The following is a 7,579-nucleotide window of genomic DNA, read 5'->3' as shown; positions in this document are numbered from 1 at the left end:
ATCTGCCAGGACCAGAAGTCAGAATCAAGATGTGTCCGGTCGCTTCCTCCCATGATGCTGAGGGAGAGTCCAAGCCATGCTTGTCCCGTGGCAACTGATGGAGGTGGGCAAGGCCGCCTTGCGTAGCGGGCGTCTCCTCACAGCACTGTCCTCCGTCCCTGTCTGGGTTTGTTCCGTTTGAGACAGGATCTCACATAGCTCAGGATGGCTTGAACACATCATGTAGCTCAGGATAACCTTGAGTTCCCGATTCTTCAGCCTCTACCTCCTAAGTGCTGGGTGACAGGTGTATGTCACCATGCCAGTGTGTGTGAAGTTGGGATGGAAGCCAGAGCCTCCTGCATGCTGAGCTAGCCCTCCTCCCTTAGGCTCTCTGCTCGTCTGTTAGAAGAACACCTGCTATTAGATGTGGAGACCAGTCTAAAGCCAGGATGATCTTACTTGGGGATCCTGAACTGCATCTGCCAAGGCCCTGGTCTTGGTTCTGATGCTGAGGACATGACCATCTTTTGAGTAATACTGTGACACGACTCCTCCCTTGGGAACTCAGTTTATTTTTAAATCATTATTTGTTTTATGTGCATGTGTGCAGGTGCCTGTGTGAGGAGGTCAGAGGACAAACTTCAACAATTGATTGTCTCCTTCCGCCATATGGGTCTCAGGGAATCAGACCCATCGGGTCATCAGGCTTGGGAGCTAGTGCTTTTACCCATCAACTCATTTCATCCTGCCCTCCCCTCCCCTCCCTTCTCCTTTCTTCTCCCTTCCCCTCTTCTCCCTTTCTCTTCTTTCTTCCTTTCCACTCCTCTCTCCAGGGGTCCCCTCCCCTCCCCTCCCCTCTCCTCTCCTCCCCTCTCCTCCCCTCCCCTTCCCTCCCCTCTCTCCCAGGCTGACCTTGGACTCATGGTGATTCTCCTGCCTTAGTTTCCCAAGTACTGACATTGTAGCCATGAGCTACCATATCCAGGCCAGATACCTTTTGAAGATGAACCAGTATTCCATTATCTGCAAATGTGCAGCCTTTTGTTCATCTAGTACTTTGGTGTGTTGCACTTTTGCAGCTGGAGACTGAACCCAGGGCTCTGTGGGCTCTGTGCATGCTAGCAAAGCCCTCCACACTGCACCATATCCTCAGTGCTGCTCACTTATCAGCTGAAAGACTCTTACATTACTTCCTCTCACCTTTTAGCTTCTGTGACTAATAGAACATGGGTGCAGAAGTACCTCTGAAAAAATCAGAGTTGGACATGGTGGTGCACACTATATCCCAGTACTTGGGGAGGCTGAGGCAGGAGGAGCCTGGGCTACATAATAAGTTGAAGCCAGTATGAAGTACACGAGATGCTGTCTCAGAAAAAAGAACCTATACATTTTATTATAGTTAGACCTAACCTCATTAAGGTTGTCTGAACACTAACAAACTTATGGGGCTGGAGAGATGGCTCACTGGTTAAAAGTGCTTGCTGCTCTCTCAGAGGATCTGACTTGGGTTTCCAGTATCTCTGCCAGGCAGCCCACAACCACCTGTAACTCCAGCTCCAGGGGATCTGATGCCCTCTTCTGGACTCTGTGGGCATCTGCATTCATATGCACATACATAAATCTTCAAAAAATATCTCTGGCTCCCCAAATTCAGCCACCTAACAGAAGGCATCCCTGTACTGAACACTGAGATCCATTTCTAGGCTACGCCCTGAAGTCAAGTGTGATAAAAACAACTCTGATTGAATAGGCCTGACACATGCATCTCTGGTAGAGCATACCCAAAGCATGTGGATTTGGGTGAGAAGGGATGATATGAAAATCACGGATTAAAAGAGGGCAGTGAGATGGTTCAGTGAATAAAGGTACTTGCTGCCAAGCTCGGTGACCTGAGTTTGACCAGGGACCCACATGGTGGACAGAGAGAGCCAGTCCTCGCAACAACAAATCCTCTGACCTCCTCACATGTGCTATGGCCCATGCATACCAAGCAAGGAAGTGTAATTTTTACAAAGAGAATCGAAGAGTTGCAAACTGTGAAGAAATCTTTGCAAAACACAGCAGGTAAAAGATTTCTATCTAAAATATATTAAAAAAACAAAAAACAAAAAACTCTGAAAACTCCAAAGAAAGAAAGAACTCAGAAAAGCCAGCCAGGCACAGTGGCCCATACTTGTTGTCATAGCAGTCAGGTGCTGGAGGGCAGAGGAACAGAAGGGCAGGGCCAACGTCAGCTCTACAGCAAGTCCAAAGTCAGCCTCGGTCACATGAGACCAGACTCAAAACACCAAACAAAAATAAAGACCTAGATAACTCAACTTACAAATGAACAAAAGATGATACACACATGTCAAACAAATGTCAGGCACACTTTCTGTGCCTCTGACAAAACTTGTGATCAGACAAGGGGAGGAAGGTCTGGGTGGGCTCATGGTTACAAAGGTTTCAGCCCATCTTGGTGGGGGAATCTGCTCTATCACAGAAGCCAGGACGCAGAGAGAGCATGCTTTTGTACATAGGATGCTCCATCCAGACCCACAGCCCATAGTGACAGTGCCACTCACACCAAGGGGCGTGGATCTCTACCCTTTCATTAATCCTTTCTGGAGACATCCTCACAGACACTCAAAGGTGTGTTTTATGAATTCCCTAGGTGTGTCTGAATCCAGTCAAGTTGACAATCAAAATCGTAAATCGTTGTGACTGGGAAACAGCTCAGTGCACGAAGCGCATGCTGCACAAGCCTGAGGACCAGAGTTCAGATCCCCAACTCCTACCTACACCCTGGGTGCAGTAGTGTGTACCTGCAGCCTCACATGGCTGGGGAGGGAGAGACAGGAGGACCCCACAACCTCACCTCCCAGCCAGTCTAGCTAAAATGTGGGGCTCAAGATTCAGTAAGAAACCCTGCCCCCCCCCCCCAAAAAAAAGCCAAGGTGGAGATCCAGGTGTGATGGTGCTACACACCTTAATTCCAGCACTCCGATGGCAGAGGCAGGCAGATATCTGTGAGTTCAAGGTCAGTCTGATGAACCGAATTTGATCTCCATAATCTACATAGTGAAAGGAGAGAACTGTCTCCTGCAAATTGTCCTCTGACCTCCACATGTGTGCTGTGGCATGTGCACATTCACACATGTGTACACACACAATATTAAACATATTAAGTACATAGAAATATGCTCAATACTGTATGTCATCAGCGAATTGCAAATTAAAACAATAAACCCCTCCTGCCACCCAGGAGAATGTAATGCCCAAGGCAACTCTTGTAAAGGAAAGCATTTAATTGGGGGCTTGCTTACAGATTTTGAGGGCTAGTCCATGATCATCATGGAGGTAAGCAGACAGACATAGTGCTGGAGCAGTAGCTGAGAGCTTGAAATCCTGATCCACAGAGAGCAGGCAGAGAACGAGGGAGAGACTGGCCTCAAAGCCCAAAGCCACAGAACCTCCTCTGACAAGGCCACACCTCCACCAACAAGGCTCCACCTCCTCCAACAAGGTCACGCCTCCCCCAACAAGGCCACACCTTCCACAGCTAGGGTGGGTCTTTCACCTCAAACAACCCAATCAGGGCGTGGCCAGGGTCTAACCCCTCACAGGCATGGCTAGGGGCTGGTTTCCATGGTGATTCTAGATCCTGTCAAACTGACTGAGACTGCCCAGCACATCACTGTTAGTATGGCCTTACCAGTTGAAACAAATGTCTCATACTGCTGTGAACATATTGATAATAGCAGAATAATAGTTGGGGAGGGAGCTGGTGAGGGGTGAATTAAACTTTCTGTATTTTCGCTAGATTTTGCCTACAACTGGTCATTTTAAAAATCAGTGAATGGAAAAGAAAATCACAGATAACCGCTGTTAGGCCACGACAGACCTGGACCTAGGTCCAAGTTGATGTGTCTACTCGGAGCGCACACCGGGTCACATGGCTAGCAGAGATAATAATAACGACACCCTTTGCATGCGTCCGCAAAGCTCGGCGTGCGGCCAGGACAGCGGGCACCAGCGTCCTGTGGTGTCCTCTGGCGGGAGGCACGGGACGTGCTTGTGAGAAGGCCGGCCTGGTCAGCTGACTCGGCCGAATTCCGGTGTCATGGCCGACGCTCCTCACACCCCCTGGAGGCTTTAGTCACTTTCGTCTCCACTCGGCCCGTGCGGGCTGCCTGGAGAGAGGGGAAAATGAAAGGAGGCGCCCGAATTCTTTGACATCCAATCAGAAACAGGCATGGAGGTAAGAGTTGTCCAATCAGATTAGCGGAAATAGCGCGAGGCTTCGATTGGCTAGTAAGAGTTGCCATGACGACACACGTGTCTAAAGTTCTAGGCAAGCGCCAGGCTCTTGGCAACGCACGGCCACCTCCCTAGTGGAAGACAGCCAATAAGCGGGGCCTATCTCCAGTGACGTCAGTAGTTGCCAAGGCCGCTAGCAGAAACACCTGAGCTTTCCCTCGCCCCAGAAAACGCAGGGCTGTCGCGCATGCGCCCATGCTCCCATGTGCTTGTTGGAGACCAAAGGCGGGAAAGTATGTGAGCCGAGGTGAGAGGCGAGACAAGGACAGCCAGACCAACTGCCTGACGGAAAGCAGATGGCCTTTCAAAAGTCCCATTGCGGCACAGAAGCGCAAAGAGAGACCACAAGGCAGACTGAGGGAAACAGCTATCCAGGGACACAGCTCACAGGAACTCAAAGCAAATAAACCAAGGAGAAGCAGGAGGTGATAGGGAGACATTGATGGGGAGGCGCCAGAGGCCGGGAGATATGGGCTGTACGGAGAAAGGCTTAGGAAGATGGAAGGGCCAGAGCTGGAGTCCCATCACAGAAGGAGGGCACTGAGGCGGCGGCTAAGAACAGGGTCAGGACGAGAGGATGGAGTCACATGGTGATGACAAGGAGAGGTAGAGGCAGAGGGAACAGGAACAACAGCGGACCCACTGCAACCACGCTTCCCAGGCCAAGGCAGAGACCAAGAGGTCTAAGAATAGTGTCAGAGGAGCACAAGTACCACAAATAGACCAGTGTCATGGGGCGGAGAGGGGACAATGACACAAGAGACAGAGGTAGAGGGGGCGAGGATAGAGGGGGCGGGGATAGAGGGGCGGAGATAGAGGGGGCCGGGATAGAGGGGGTGGGGATAGAGGGGGCGGAGATAAAGGAGGCAGAGATGATAAAGGGGGCAGAGATAAAGGGAGCAGAGATAAAGGGAACAGAGAGAGGGGAAGGTGCAAGTCCCAGAGACAGAGAAGACAGTCCCAGAGACAGAGAAGACACAGTCCCAGAGACAGAGAAGACAGTCCCAGAGACAATAACAGAGAGATGAGGGGGCAGAAAGAACACAGAAAGGAGTGGCGAAAACAGAGAAGGTGGCGGTGGTAAGAACGGAGGCAACAGGCGACGGGGCTAGAGGCAAAGAGCAAGCGGAGAGGGCGGGGAAGGATGAGGACTCAGTGGAATCTTAGAGGGTGGGGGATAAAGCCAAGGAAGGGTTTTGTTGCCACCCAAGGCAGAGTTCACACTCAACTGGGGGAGCAATGGCTATACCTTCAGTTGGTGATTGTTTGTGGCCTCAAAACCTGGCATGTAGTCATGGCTCAGTGGATCAAGTACTTGTGCAAGTGTGAGGACCAGAGTTTGGAGCCCCAGAACCCACAAAAAAGCTAGGAAGACTTAATGGCTGCTTGTGTTCCCCATACCCAGGAGAGGGGATACCTGGGTCAAGCTGTCTCGCTAGACCAGAACAGCCGACCTCTGGGTGAAAGACCCTCCCTTAGTCAAGTCCTCCATTCTTCCAAAGGCTGGTAGAGGTGTTGGCTGGATCTAGACTTTGGTAAGTGGCTTTGCAAGTATATCTTTCTAAATATTAGTCTCTAAATTGTATGTGTGGCGTATGAGTGGGTGGGTGGGTGGATGAACTGTGGAGGCCAGGGGTCAATGTCTACAGGGGGAAAAGCCTACTGTTATGCCCAGATAAGGACCCCCAAAGAGACCACCAGGAGACTAGATATATCCAGAATGCAATAGCAAGGTTTACTTCTTGGCGCAATACGAGCTAGCAAGGAACCCTCGTCCGCAGTGCCCGGCACAGCGAGGCAGGAAGGAGAGTTCCTCTTTCTTGGGGAGATTAGCTTTTGAAGGCAAAACCCGCAAAATTCTTCAGAGAGGAGGGGGTTAGTACGGGCCCACCCTTGATTGGTCCAGTTTTCCTGAGTTTGGACTTTTATCTTATTTTTTGCTCTGTCAGGAGTTTTACAGCCCATCTCCAAAATTTGGTCATGTTATCTCAGGGGAGGGGGCTGTCTTGTGGTTAGCTACCACCAGATAGTCTGATTTTGTACTTTTAAAACTTCTGACTTCACCCTGTCTGGGAATGGGGAACTGACTTGGTTCTGGCTATTTTAAGATGTCCCTTTGCTCAGCTCTCCGGGCCTTAGGGGGAACTGGGGTGGGGGTCTCTCACCTACATTATGTTTTATACATATATTTCCATGCAAAATGTGTTCAAGTAATAATGGATTGTCCTAGTGTGTGTATATTAGATATATATCCATATCTATATACCTATATCTCCAATGCCTAGTATCATAGAGTAAATGACTACTATTGTTTGGGCCAGCTTGTGAGTGTTTAATGTGAACAAAGTCTCACTGTACACATTGTTCTGCAGCTTGCATTTTTAGCTCTACATTTTGTTTTAGAAATGCATCCAGGTGAAGCCAGATGTAGTGGTGCACGCCTATAATTCCACCACTCCAGAGACAGAGGCAGGCGAATCACTGTGAGTTTGAGGCCAGCCTGGGCTACAGACCAAGTTCCAGGACAGCCAGAGCTACACAGAGAAACCTTGTCTTGAAAAGAGAAGAGGAGGAGGAGGAGGAGGAAGAAGAGAAAGAAGAAAAGAAACGCAACCAGATGTATTAAAGGTTATTGTCCTCTACCTTGTAAGAAATGGCAGTGGTATCCCAGAAACCCTTTGTGTTTGGATTTGGTTTTTCCGTCTTCTCTTGCTGGACTTCGTCAGGGTTTCCTACCAATGACGAATAATGCTGCCGTGAGCATCACTGCTCAGATTTCCCTGAGGACATGTCTGTCTGCTCAGGGTAGGAAGAAGTAGTCACCAGCCACACCTGCTTGAGCCAGGGTCAGGATACACTGTTGGCATCCCAGCACTCGGGAGGTGGAGGAAGAACATCGTAAATTAGAGGCAGTCTAGACCACATGGTGATGCGCTGTCACCAACTGACTTTAAATAAATAAATAATAAAATACGTCCTTCTCCACTTCATGGAGCAAGATCCTCTAAATTCACGTAAATGCAGTCTCCATTCAAATGCACAATGCTGCTGTCATAGCCCTTACATTGTGGGACTCTGGGCCAACGGACAGAGAGGGGAGGGGGACAAGAGGGTGGTGTGCAACATGGGTAGACGCGTGCGTGCGTGTGTGCGTGCGTGTGTCTGTGTGTCTGTGTGTGTGTGTCCTATAACAGCATTCCCTTCTGTCACACTGTGAGCCACAGAAACCCAGTGCTCACTGCTGTAGGTTAAAGACAGTGCATATTTCTCGACTCAAGTAACTGAAACTCTCTAGACT

The 7,579-nt window shown here is 49.7% G+C and overlaps 1 long non-coding RNA gene across 2 annotated transcripts; it reads left to right on the top strand.

The window, feature by feature from the left end:
- Nucleotides 1-4,006: 4,006 nt before the first annotated feature.
- On the top strand, nucleotides 4,007-7,290 carry LOC143272009 (uncharacterized). Of its 2 annotated transcripts, none has more exons than XR_013049373.1 (3): nucleotides 4,007-4,222; nucleotides 5,687-5,816; nucleotides 6,685-7,290. It is a non-coding gene; the product is annotated as an uncharacterized LOC143272009 (long non-coding RNA). The 2 variants fall into 2 exon arrangements; XR_013049374.1 differs by lacking the exon at nucleotides 4,007-4,222 and adding an exon at nucleotides 5,186-5,361.
- Nucleotides 7,291-7,579: the final 289 nt, after the last annotated feature.

This window comes from Peromyscus maniculatus, chromosome 1, assembly GCF_049852395.1.
Source record: "Peromyscus maniculatus bairdii isolate BWxNUB_F1_BW_parent chromosome 1, HU_Pman_BW_mat_3.1, whole genome shotgun sequence".
NCBI lineage: Eukaryota > Metazoa > Chordata > Mammalia > Rodentia > Cricetidae > Peromyscus > Peromyscus maniculatus.
This window is presented reverse-complemented; position numbering and strand designations above follow the sequence as displayed.